The sequence below is a fragment of the Acomys russatus genome, unplaced genomic scaffold (genome assembly GCF_903995435.1).
Source record: "Acomys russatus unplaced genomic scaffold, mAcoRus1.1, whole genome shotgun sequence".
NCBI classification, from domain to species: Eukaryota; Metazoa; Chordata; class Mammalia; order Rodentia; family Muridae; genus Acomys; species Acomys russatus.
This window is the reverse complement of record NW_026131530.1, coordinates 3,183-17,896: the sequence shown is the minus strand read 5'-3', so window position 1 is coordinate 17,896 and position 14,714 is coordinate 3,183. Positions and strand designations below refer to the sequence as shown.

Genomic DNA, 14,714 nt, shown 5'->3' with positions numbered 1-14,714 from the left:
GATACTGCTATGAAACATCATTAGATGAAGTAATGAGCATCATTCTAAAAACACAGAGAACTTACAATATAACTCAAGATTTGGTGGTTAGGCATCTACTTTATATTTTCCAGTTATAATTTATTTGCTAGTCTGATTACCTTCTCCAACCCATGAACCAGCCCTTGGAGATAACCACCCCTTATCACTATTAATTATACTCCTTTCTGCTTCCCTATAGGAGCCTAGCTGCGTTATCCTATGAGAGTCTCAACACAGCAGTGTTTCTAAAAATTGTTGAAGCTCACTGGATGATACATACGGGGTCTTGTGGAAAAAAGGAGGGAAGGAAAAAAGGACACTAAAGTGACAGAGGCTCTGCAATAAGACCAAGAGAGCCAGCTAATCCATTCTCAGAGGGCCTTGCTCAGACTGAAGCTTAACCAATGATAATGCATGAACTGATTCTAGGCCTCCTACACGGATGAAGATGATGGGCAGCTGAAGCTTCATATGGATCCTCTAGTAAGAGGAGCAAGACTGTTCCTGACAAAGACTCTGTTGCTAGCTTTTGTGTCACTTCGTTCTGGTAGGACTGCCTTGTTAGGCCACAGGGATGGAGAATATGCATATTCCTGGTGCAACTTGGCAATTGGGGGTGGATGGGATAGTGTTCTGCCTTTATCTGAATAATATGGGAAAGGTTATGGGGAGAAGGATGGAAGGAGGAAGGAGTTTGAGACTGAGAGGAGGGAAGGAATGAGGTCTACAACCTGGATGTAATGTGAATAAATTTAAAAATAAAAGTAACTCATGAAATATTACTTTAGGAATATGATTTCTCCCTGATCTTCTGAAGACAATTTTTGTCTGGCCTTAATAAAATTATGTAGCACTTGGGAACAAAGATGCATCCCAGTATCCCTGCACTGGAAACCAAGATAGAAAAAATCTCCACAGCCACTGTGACCTTGCCCTTGGTGCTATGGTAGACAAGGAGCAAAATGATCCAAACAGTGCAGAACATCACCTTGGTGAATGTCAGGAACTTGGCTTCATTGAATGAATCAGGCAGGTTTTTTTCCATGACTGCCATAGTGAAGCTTCCCAGGGCCAGACAGCCTAAGTATTTTAGGAAACAGTAAAATGCTAAAACTGAACTTTTGTGGCAAACAATGATGATGTGGCCATGATCAGAGTGTGCATCAATATCAACAGTTGGAAGAGAAACTCCTATCCAGATTAAACAGAAAATAATTTGGAGGACTGTACAGAGAGGAATGATGTAGTTAAGTGTTCCTGAAACCAGAATGTACCTCATCTTTCCTGCAGGAGCTGTGACTTTGAAAGCCAGAAGCACTCTGATTCTTTTTGCCAACACAGTGAAATTAGCCATAGTGAATACAATTCCAAATGTGATTTGCTTCAGGATGCAAGTGGCTGAGTTTGGATGGCCAATCAAGAGCAAGGAGCAGAGAAAACGGCACATGAATGACATGAGTAAGATGTAGTTGAGAGCATGGTTATTGACCTTCACAATGGCTGTGTCATTGTGCTTCAAAAATACTCGAAGAAAAAAGGCTGTGAAGGCAGAGAATCCCAAGGCCATTAAGCCCAGAGCCATCCCGAAGTGGTCTTCATAGCTCAGAAAGATCAGAGCTTTCTGGATGCAGTGGTTCTTCTCTGTGTTGACATACTGGTCCTCTGAGCACTTCTCACACTGATCTGTATCTGATTGAGAAAGGACAGATTTGTTAGTGCAGGTTGATCAGTTTATTGCCAAGACATTTCAGTAAATCTGTTAGGGAAGCTTCTCAATATCTGCATTTTGTTGCTGCTAGTACAACTGAAGTACATTGCTGTTCAGCAATGCTTCTATTTTTAAATTCTTATTATCTTTGCAGAGAAGAAAACCAAACCATCTTTTGTCTGTTTAACTGTGTGGATGAAATCATTGACCATGTTTTCAGAAAGCACAAATTTCTTACGTCATTCTGAATGCTATCATGAAATGACTTAGTCTGGTACATTAAAAAAATCTAAGTTCGTTAATCACACTGTGGCTTAGTATCTTTTAAAATCTCCATTGCCATGCACTCAGTGCCCCCTGATTTCACTGATTGTATAATTAATGCTTTCTTTATGAGAGATGGAGAATGTCTTCTACTTGGGGAAGACCTATGCTAGCTTTGCTAGGTCCAATTGACCAGCCCGAACATAATGATATTATAGAACATTAAAAGAAATCATCAGGGTTGGGATTGTGTGTGTGTGTGTGTGTGTGTGTGTGTGTGTGTGTGTCTGCTGTGTGTGTGTTTAGATTTGAGTGTCCATATCAATGTCACAGAAGTGCTTATAAATTTGATAATTTTGGAGAAGTATGAATGTGAGTATGAGTAGTAAAATTTACTGGTGTGTAACTATAGTAGTAATGTTTGAAATTTGTAAAAAATAAAAATAAAAAGTAGTAATTAATATGTCTTTATTTATGTTTTAATCTTGTGGTGTAGACAAGAAATTAGTGAGTTTTGATCATGAGAAGCATTAGCTCTATCACTAAAGGTAGAAACCTCTATGTAGACTGAGCACTACAAAGCCCTTCATCTTGATTCTATCTTCATGTGAAGCATCCAGCACAGTACTACTTCCCTTATTTTAATCTCAATAAGACCCAAATTCTTTGAATATACTCTGGGAAATGTATACATATTTCAAAATATGTTCTTCTAAAATGGTAACCTTATAAAATTTCAATGCAATTGTGTTGATTCATTAGATAATTGCACAGAATTGTGGTGGGCTTCCTGATACTTAATTTGTTTTATGTAGAACTATGTATTTATGGGCAGCTATAACTAGTTAATTTGCCCAAAGTGTTGGAAAGTTAGCTTAACTGTGAAGAAAATGTCCTTCTCTTGCAGAAAACCTCAGTTCAGTACTCAGTCCCATGGGAGGTGTTTCACAACTGCCTGAAATTGAGCTATAGAGGTAGTAGTTGCCTCTCACCTGCATCTGCCCTTATGTATATATACATGCCCTCACAACACATACACACACACACACACACACACACACACATACTAGTAATACTTTTCTATTTATTGATATAATAACCGTTAGTTCTTATGGTACTTACATCAATAATAGACGTAATTTTTACATTTATGATAATTTTATTACAGATTGTTTAATAATTTGGGATTATATTTGCGTGCATAGACGTCTGAAGGCATTTCTAAGAGTCCTTTGCCTCCTCTTACTATATGGGTCCTGGATGAACACCACCTATCAGTCTTAGTGGCAAATGACTTAAATGTTGAGCCATCTTATTGGCCAGAAATGTCTTTTAAGAATTTGCAATTTATTTGAGTAGTATGACAGGCAAATGTGGGGAAAAACTATTCATTGCCCATTTTCATTTAGCCAAGCATAAATATATAATGATTTTATTAAAAGGGATTTGTAGGTTGCAATATTTGTGACTAATTGCTTTCAGTAGAAAATCACGTTAACCTATTATTTTATGAAATTATTTATTGTGTGCTTTTTATAAATATTTGATATAATACTCCTTATCATTTGTCCATCACGTATTAACAATTATCCTCACTTTCCTAGAAAGAAATCACATCAGACATTTAAAGGTGGGTGATGGAATAAAAATTGGGATGTAATATGAACAAATTATAGTAAAAAATGTTTCTTTTATTTTTTTATTAATTTATTCTTGTTACATCTCAACGGTTATGCCATCCCTTGTATCCTCCAATTCTTCCCTACCTACCATTTTCCCCTTATTCCACTCCCCTATGACTGTTCCTGAGTGGGATTGCCTCCCCTGTATATGTTCATAGGGTATCAAGCCTCTTCTTGGTAACCTGCTGCTCTTCCTCTGAGTGCCACCAGGTCTCCCCCTCCAGGGGACATGTCTCATATTCAGCCATTTCAGAAAAATTTACAAAGTAATTTTTTGCCTCTACACTCATTTTTCTAAAAATACAGACTTGGTTTCCAGTACCTCCACTAAAATCCACTGGTTCTGATGGCATATTCTATTCTCTGTTGGATTCTTTACATATATGGTGTGTGTAAACATATGTAGGGACACATACACACATGCAAAAAGAATAAATATGTATTTGAAAATGCATGACTGGAAACATTCCCACATGAAGTTCTAGGGGAGATTAATATGAAGGAGAGATCTCATGTAGAATGTGCTCACACTGCAGTTGATTATGTTCCTTTGAGAAAATATTATGTGGCATAAATTTTCTTTTAATTTTAAAAATTATTTTATTATTTTAAAAAATATTTTATTCAGATTTTATCTCAGTTCTTATCCACTGATGGGTATCTTCTCATTTCCCATCCCTCCCCTCCTTCCCTCATCTTATTCCCCTTCAGTAGGCCTATGACAGAAGGGGACCTTCTCCCCCACCATATGATCACAGCCTATCTGGCCTTATCTAGGTAGCTAGCTTGCACATCCAGTGAGTGCCAACAGGCCTTCCCACCAAGGGGAAGTGGTCAAATAGGTGGCACCAGAGTTCATATCAAAGTAACTGTCCATTCTCCACACAACTGTGGAGAATGCACTGCCCATTGGCTAGATTTGAATAGGAGGCCTTTGTTTCTTGGATGCGTTTTCTGTGGTTGGGGTAGTAGTTTGAGCAAGCCCCCTGCATCTAGATCCATTAGCTTTGATGGTCTTCTTGTAGGGTTTCAGGACATTCTCAGTCCTTCTATTTCCACATTCTCCCATATCTCTCTCACCTGGAATGACATAAATTTTCAATAAATCAAAATGTACATCTAGGCAGAAGAGTTTATGACATTTTTAGAGTTTGTATTTCTACACTGACTAATAGAGAAAATGTTATATTTTATTTTTGCACTTGCTTTTTAGATTCCTTCAGCATCCCTTTGTTGGTGGAGAGGATTATCAATGTAAAGTTTATCACAGCAGAAAACACTCACTTGTATCATTAAAAATTTTGTTTTCTGGACAGAGGATGCAAATAAAACAGCAGGCTGACATTCCTTTCTGCCTGAGTTTTCTGAATCCAGGGCCACCATGAGCACTGCATACAGAGGGCAGCATCTGATAAAAATAAGATACATATTGAGTTTTAACTACTACTTTCATAACTATATTGTATTAGCATGTTGACATTTCAATAAACTTATTTATATACTGAAACTGAGGTACTACATGTCATTTAGCACTTTGCATGATGTCAAACATGTGAATATATTAAAACAATTTGGTGAAAAGTTGAGTCCTTGAACAAATCATAGACATTCTGGAAACAGTAACTTTTAATTTACTTGGTGAAAACACTATAAATATTGCAAACTTGTTTTCTCATTTAAAGTTTTGGAGAGATCAGGGATAAAAGGTAACAATACATAAACATAATAAAGGCCATATACAGCAATCCATTAGCCAACATCATATTAAATGGAGAGAAACTCAAAGAAATTCCTGTAAAATTGAGGATCAGACAAGGCTGCCCACGTTCTGCACATCTCTTCAATATAGTTCTTGAAGTTCTAGCTAGAGTAATAAGACAATAAAGGAGATCAAGGGGATCCAAATGGAAATAGAGGAAGTCAAACTATCCCTATTCACAGATGATATGATAGTGCACATAAGTGACCCCAAAATTCCACCAGAGAACACCTCCAGTTGATAAATACCTTAAGCACAGTTGTTGGATACAAAATTAACCCCCCAAATTCAGCAGCCTTCCTATTTACAAGTGACAATCAATGCTGAGAAAGAAATTAGAGAAACTATAACCATCATGATAGCCACAAGCAATATAAAATACCTAGGAGTAACTCTACTAAAGCAAGTGAAAGACTTTGAAAAAACTTCAAATCTCTGAAGAAGTTTGAGTTGATATCACAAGATGGAAAGATCTCCATTGTTCAGGGATTGGGAGAATTAACATAGTAAAAATTGAAATCTTACCAAAAGCAATTTACAGATTCAATGTAATCCTTGTCAAAATACCAACACAATATTTTAAAAGGTCACTGAAATATCAATTCTCAACTTAATATGGAAAAAGAAAACAAAACAACCCAAATAGCTAAAACAATCCTATACAACAAAAGATCCTCCAGAGTAATTTCCATACCTTTTATCAATCTGTACTATAGTTAAACACTAATCAAAGCAGCATACTGGCATAACAACAATTCCATGTTGAACACTGGAATTGAATCGAAGATGCAGAAATGAATCCACAGACATATAGACATTTGATTTTTGACAAAGAAGACGAATCTATTCAATGGAAAAATCATAGCATCTTCAAGAAATCGTGCTGGTCTACCTGGAAGTCTACATGTAGAAAAATGCAAATAGACCCATAGTTATCACCATACCCAAAACTCAAATCCAAGTGTATTAAAGACCTCAACATAACACCAGAAACACAAAATATGTAAGAAGAAAAATTAGGGAAGAACCTTGAACTCTTTGGCACAGGAGACAACTTCCTGAACAGAAGATCAATAGCTCAGGCTCTAAGGTCAGCAATTAACAAATGGGACTTCATTAGGCTGAGAAGCTTCTGTAAGACAGAAGACATTATCAACAGAACAAAGCAGCAACCAACAGACTGGGAAAAGATGTTCACCAACTTTATATCTGGGAAAGGACTAATATCCAAAATATGTCAAGAGCTCAAGAAATTAAATACAATGAAACCAAATAACCCAATTAAGAAATGAGGTTTGGACCTAAATAGAATCCTCAATAGAAGAATATCGAATGACTGAGAAACACTTAAAGAAATACCCCATGTCCTTAGGCTATAGATAAATGATAATCAAAATAGTTCTGAGATTCCATATTAAACTCATCTGAAAGAGTAAGATAAAAACTCAGGTGACAGCACATGCTGCTAAGGAGAAAGAAGATCACTCCTTCACTTCTGTTGGGGGTGCAAACTTCTACAACCACTTTGAAAATCAACATGGCGCTTTCGCAGAAAACTGAGAATAGGGCTACCTCAACACCCAGATACTCCATTTGCTTGGAATATACCCAGAAGATGCTCCATGGCACAACAAGGACAGAGGATCAACCACATTCATAGCAGCCTTATTCATAATATCCATAATGTGGAAACAACCAACATGTCCCTCAGTCAAAGAATGGATCAAGAAACCATGGTAGATTTACACAATGGAATAGTACTCAGCTATTAAAAACAAGGAGACCCTGAAATTATCAGGCAAATGGATGGAAATAGAAATGATCATCCTGGGTGATTTAATCCAGATCCAGAAAGATACACATGCTTTATATACTCACTTATAATTGGACACTCGCCCAGCAATGATGTCACATGAAAGTCTTCCCTTAGCTGGAGATTAGGATAGATACTGGCACTTCTTATTGGGAAGTGAGCTAAGGGAGATTGGGGAAAATATAGGTCACAGAGGGTTCTAGAAACCCACAAGAGGACCATAAAAGCTGATGTATCTGGACTTAGGGGGTTCTGCTCAAACTACTGTACCAACCAAGGACAATGCATGCAATAAAACTAGAAGCTCTATCTAGATCTCCATAGTTGTGTGGAGAGCAGGGACTAACTCTAACATGATGTATGGTATCACCTATTGACCACTTTTCCTTGGTAGGGAGACCTGGTGGCACTCAGGAAAGAGTAATCAGGCTACCATGATGAGACCTGATAGGCTGTGATCATATGGTGGTGGAAGAGTTCTTCTTCTGCCACAGACCAAGGGGAGGTGAATAGAATGAAAGAAGGAGAGAAGAGGAATGGAAGATACAAATGAGGGGATAACAATTGAGACGAAACCTGGAGAGACACATGGGAGAATAGCAAAAGAAAAGGATACAGAGGGTCCTAGAAATCTACAAGTACAACAATATGATAGGCAGATTTGGGCCCAGGGGTCCCGCTCAAACTAAGGCACCAGCCAAGGACAATACAGGAGGTAAACTTTAAACCCTTTCCCAGATCTAGCCAATGGTCAGAATATTCTCCACAGTTGAGTGGAGAGTGTGATATGACTTTCCCACGTACTATGGTGCCTCACATTTGACCATATCCCTTGGAGGGGGAGACCTGGTGGCACTAAGAGGAAGGACAGCAGGTAGTCAAGAAGAGACTTGATACCCTATGAGAATATATAGGGGGAGGTAAGCCCCCTCAGGAACAGTCATAGGGGAGGGGAATAATGGGAAAATGGGGAGGAGGGAGGAATGGGAGGATACAAGGTATGGGATAAACATTGAAATGTAACAAGAATAAATTAATAAAAAAAGGAAAAAAAAGAATATTAGGTGTAGAAGAAACAGAAGACTCCCAAATGCAAGGCCCAGAAAATTTTTTCAAAAAAATCATGGAAGATAACTCCTCTAACCTAAAGAAAGAAATGTCCATATATATAAGAAGTACAGAACTCCAAAGAGAATGGGCCAGAATAGAAAATTCTCTCACCACATAATATTCAAAACATTAAATATACAGAACAAAGAAAGAAGCTAAAACCTGCAAGAGAAAAGACTAGTTACATATAAAGGACAAACCTTTCAGAATTATCAATTACCAAAATTAAGCCAAGATAAGGAAAATTAATTAAATAGTCCTCTATCTCCTAAGGAAATTGAGAAAATCGTCAAAAAATGTCCCAACCAAATATAGCTCAGGATGGATGGATTCAGTGCCGAATTCTACAAGATCTTCAAAGGTGAGATAATACTAATTCTCTTTAAACTATTCAACAAATTGAAGTAGAAGGAACATTACCAAAGTCACTCTGAGACCACACTTACCTCAAAACCTAAATCACAGAAGAGAATTTAAGACCAATTTCTCTTATGAACATTGACTCAAAAATACTCAATAAAATACTCTAAAATCGAATCCAAGAACACATCAAAAATATTCACCATGACCAAGTAGGCCTTATAGCAGGCATGCAGGGGCAGTTCAACATATGGAAATTCATAAAGATAATCCATCATATAAGTAAACTAAAAGAAAAAACACGTGGTCATTTCCCCAGTTGCTGAAAGAGTATTTAACAAAATCCAACATTCATTCGTGTTTATAGCCTTGGAGGAAGCAGGACTATGAGGCACATACCTCAACATAGTAAAGGCAGTATGCAGCAAGCCTAAAGCCAACATCAAAATAGATGGAGAGAAACTTAAATCAGTTCCACTAAAATCACGGACCAGACAAGGCTGTCCACACTCTAAATATCTTTTCAATATAGTGCTTGGTGTTATAGCTAGAGAAATAATACAAATAAAGGAGATCAAGGGGATACAATTAGGAAAGAAGGAAATCCAACTATCACTATTTGCAGATGACATGACAACATACTTGCCTGACCCTAAAAATTCCACCAAGCAACTGCTGTAACTGATAAACAACTTCAGTAAAGTGGCTGTATTCAAAGTTAACTCAAAAAAAAGTCAGTAGCTTTGCTCTATACAAATGACAAATGGGATGAGAAAGAAATTAGAGAAATTGTACCCTACATGATAGCCACAAAGGGTACCAAGTATCTTGGTGTAACTGGAATCAAACAAGTGAAAGGCTTATATGAGCAAACCTTCAAGTCTCTAAAGAAGAAAATAGAAGATGGAAAGAGCTGCCATGTTTCACAAATTGTGAGAATAAAGAAAGTAAAAATATCTGTCTTTCCAAAGGCAGCTTGTAGATTCACTTCATTTTCCATCAAAGTTTAAAGACAATTCTTTTGCAGGTCTTGAAGGATCAATTCTCAACTTCATATAGAAGAAATTTAAAAATCCAGAATACTTAAAACAATCCTACACAATAAAGATCTTCTGAAGGAGTCTCCATTCTGGATCTCAAGTTGTAATAAAAACAACATGGCACTGATATGGAAATAGGCTGGTTGACCAGTGGAATCAACAAGAAGACCCAAAATTAAACCCATGAGTCTATGGCCATGAGATTTTTGACAAAAAAACAAATCTATACAATGGAAAAAGATAGCATCATCAACAAATGTTGCTTGTCTAACTACATGGCTACATGTAGAAAAATGGAAATAGACCCATATTTATCACCATGCACAAAAATAAAGTCCAAATGGATTAAAACCCTCAATTTAAAACTAGACACCTTAAATCAGTTAGAAGAAAAAGTGGAGAAGAGCCTTGAACTCATTGGCACAAGGGACAACTTTCTGAATAGAACAGCAACAGCCCAGGCTCTAAGATCAACAATTAATAAATGGGACCTCATGAAACTGAAAGCTTCTGTAAGGCAAAAGAAGCAGTCAACAGAACAAACAACATCCTACAGACTGGGAAAATATCTTCACCAACCCTATGTCTGACAAAGGGCTAATATCCATAATATGTAAAGAACTCAAGAAATTAAACACCATCAAGCCAAATATCCCAATTAAAAATGGGATACAGATCTAAAGAGAGAATTCTCAACAGAGGAGTATTGAATCTCTGAGAAACACTTCAAGAAATGCTCAACATCCTTGTCATCAGGTAAATACAAATCAAGATCTGGCTCTGAGATTTCATCTTACACCTATCTGAATGGCTAAGATCAAAAATTCAAGTGATAGCACATGCTGCAGAGGATGCAGAGAAAGGGGAACACTTCTCCATTGCTGATGGGAGTGAAAACTTGTACAACCAATTTGGAAATCAATCTGTCATTTTCCCAGAAAATTGGAGCTAAGTTTACCTCATGAAGCAGCTGTACCACTCCTGGGTATATACCCTAAAGCGAGTCCACCATCCTGCAAGGACATTTGCTCACTATGTTCATATTAGCCTTGTTTGTAATAGTCAGAATCTGGAAACAACCTATATGTCCCTCTACTGAAGAATGGATAAAGAAAGAAGGTTCATTTACACAACGGAATATTATTGAGCTGTCAAAAACAAAGAAAATTTGAAGTTTGCATGCAAATAGATGGAACTAGAGACAATCGTTCTGAGTGAGGTAACGCAGACCCAGAAAGACACACCTGGAATATTCTCACTCATAAGCTAATGTTAGCCACTTAAAGTAACCACATTACAATACAGAGACTGATGTGCCAACAAGGTCCACATAGGATGTGGACCTAGACCTTCTGCTCAGATGTAGTAGATAGGCAGCACAGTCTCCTTGTGAGTCCCATAATATGGAGAGCCGGGATTACTCTGACTTGGACTCAGTCCTCCTGATGTTGCTCACTTATGCCCCCAGCAGCATGTTCTTGTCAGGCCACAGAGGTAGAGGTTCCAGGTACTACAGAGGACACTGGAGAAGCTGAGGCCAAACATTATGGGACTCCCTTTCTAAGCACTAGGAGAGGAACAGAAAGGGGATGAGGGAGAGCATGGGACTGGGAGGTGATGGGGGAATGGATGGGGTCTGGGGTTGATGAGGGAGGGGACTGCAATCAGGATGTAAAGAATTCAAACTGTAGAACAAGCAGGTAACTTACATAAGTAATCCCACTACATGGGAATAGCTCTGAGACGCGCTAGATAGAAGGTCTATGCACAGACAAGGCATCAAACTGAGTCACAAATTTTTTATGACTTGCCATTATAGGCCATTTTTAGTATGGCATGAAGAAGAATTTATTCCATAATTACAGTTAGCCTAAATGTCTTCAACTTTTTTTTAATCAGAGATTCATATTAAGTGAGGAAATCACTATATAGTAATAAGACTGGTACCATGAGTATATTGCTCACTTTACAGGAAATATAATAAATGAGTGGTCAATTGTTTTATATTGATATTAAAATACAAAAAACATTTTCTGATATATAAAATGCTCTGTATTTATTGCATTGAACTCCTCAGAAGAATTAATTTAAAGGTCACATTAAAAGAATGGAAAGAAGAATTGAATATATGAGACAAAAAGTAGTTTTCTTATGTGACAATTGATTTCATTTTATTAATGTAGAAGAATGTGTAAATATAATGATTGTATACAGTGTTTACTATTTTGTAATGGAAATCAGTACAGTTTTTTTGAAACCCACCTCTCTACTTCCTGTGGCCCACTCTAGCATGTCTTCAGATAAATGGAGCTGTTGACCATGTGGAAAATATGGGTTAAACTTTCCTATCTTCACTTTAAATTCAAAATCATGTGGGAGATTCCAAATGTAGAAAATGTCATACTCTTTCTGAAATTTTTCTTTCTCGTTCATGTTCGCTTTGTCTCCATTAGGAATAGTGAAGTGGGTCTTTCTCATCAAGGAGTGCATCTGAAAAACAAGAAGTATTATATAATACATATACCCTTACTTGCTGGGATAAAATGTATGATGATTTCATCTGAAATGCAATTTTATTGAAGGTGTGAGGTGTAATTTGTTATAATGCTTGAAGAATTTTAGTTCTCTGAAAGGAAACTAAGAAACACAAGCATAGACAAGCACATATACAGCAAACATAGATGTGCAACACCACACACACATACACATACATCTGCACAGAGAGGGACACACATCTACATAGAGATACACACATAAAATAGCACTATATTCTTTTATATACACATTAACATGTATGCCCAGACACACATATGAGCATATAGGCACAGACAGACATATACTCCCAAACAGACACACAAATACAGAAATATACAAAGGATTTTACACTAAGGACTTTAAGGAAAGTGCACAGAGCCTACACTTGGGGCAGAATAAATTAAGAAAACTATCTCCTGAACTTATTACTTCAAATTTCATGATTAATGAAGAAACACTCATATTCTCATCATGGAGATGCTTAATGAAGAAGGACTGATTATCTCTCTAATATTAGAACAAGTATGACTATATTCAGGGGCTCTTTGATAGAATCACTGATTTTCACTGATAGTCCCTTTCATTCCAAAGCCTATATGTATATTTTCAGCATAAAACATTTATAAAGCTAGTTATTTGGGAAATATTTTATAATTCACTCAGTTTAATCATCTGAGAGACTCTTAAAAGCTATGACATAAATGAGAGCTTATACCATCCAATAGGAGAAACATACCTTAAAGCAGCTAAAATCATATTCTTTCCCATTGTAAATTGTCTGATTTTCTACTTGTTGAACAAGGATTTCATGAAGGCAATGGGCCATAGCATACACAGCACTGTATATGTCATAACGGGTATTACTAAAGGCCATGTCAAAAGTCTGTGCCATTAGCCATTCCAATGAGGCATTGGATGTGCAGTTCTTCATTGTCTTACAGTTAGATGCTGAGGCTTTCCAGTTAAAGTCCATTCACTCCTGGCTTGCCATATATTTATCTGAGTATTTGAGAGGGTTCAATATCTGGACAAAATTCTTAAAACCTGAAATCTTACCATGGTGCTGTATAAAAGCAAAAATCCCATGGAATGAGTCAAGTGTGGAATCCCTCTTACTTGTAGGAACATCCCATTGTGAGGTGGTGATCTATGTTCTTTGTATACCTAGAGATTCCCACATTCTAAAGGCCACAGCAAGAGTACTGTCTGTGTCACCATAAATGATAACAACATTTATGGACGGTGTCATGATTCTGTTATAATACTCCTCAGCTCTTGACTCATATACTTCCATGTTCACAGGGATCATGTTCACAAAGGCAAAGCAGATTGTATATTTTTCCATTTCTCTTTTCAAATGTGAAAGAAAATGTGTACTTTGTTCATTGTCTGACATGGCCAGCCCTACCCAGTTCCAGTTGAAATAAAGTAAGAAGGAGATCATGGCCACGGCCAGAGATGTATCCTCATGGGCCATCTGATGAATACAGGGAAAATTTTCATGGTCATTCAGGAGAGGATGGAAGGGCCCATAAGTAAGATAAAGAACCTAGGACAGATGAAGCAGCATGAGGCAGTATGCACTTTTAAGGACATGTAAACTCGTTCTTATCTGTAAAAGTTCTAGAAATCGTCCTTACCTGTTACTTTTCCTTTTATTCCTATTTCTCACAAAGAAATGTTAGATCCCAGTCAAGTATTTTAATAACACCATTGAACTACACGGACTGACAAAAGGCCAGTAATATCGGTCTCCTCTTTACACCCTTCTTAGCATATTATCAATGCCACCAATGGAGACACAATTTCATTAAATTTTATCCCCACAAAAATCTCACTTGCTGAGATCCATAGCTGTTCATGAGTAGCATAGATGTTTCCCAGTTTGGTCCTATAAGTACAACTATACATTTGACTCTTTGGATACAGTTATAATTAGGAAAGTAAACATGATTTTGTTCAGAAAAATGAGTGATACTGTGTAATTTTGATACACTTACAAAAAGTGGAAATTTAAATACTAAAGATATATTTGGCAGAAGGTAAGGGTTTTGGTTGATTTCATCCACTGAAAAAGCCAAGACAAGAGCAAACTGGCTTTCATCTGTTGTTCTATAAAAGGGTACAATATTGATTTTTTAAAAAAGATATGCACATGATCATTTACAGTCAATACAATGGTTATCTTGTACTTGAATATATTGTCCCTCAACCCTAAAGTTTGGAACAATTATGCAGTGTAATGATTTTAGGATGACATAATAGTCTGGAATTTTGTAAATGCTATACATGTTCATCTGAGTTCATCTCACCAAAATAAGCATCTTCCGCAGAAGGCATTTTCCATCTGTGGTTATTGAGTGCTTGTTCAGAAGATAAAACCAAAGCCACAGGTTTTGACCAAACTGCAAACCTTACCATG

The 14,714-nt window shown here is 37.0% G+C and overlaps 1 pseudogene; it reads right to left on the bottom strand.

The window, feature by feature from the left end:
* Window positions 1-790: 790 nt before the first annotated feature.
* Window positions 791-14,404, bottom strand: LOC127186269 (vomeronasal type-2 receptor 116-like; annotated as a pseudogene).
* Window positions 14,405-14,714: the final 310 nt, after the last annotated feature.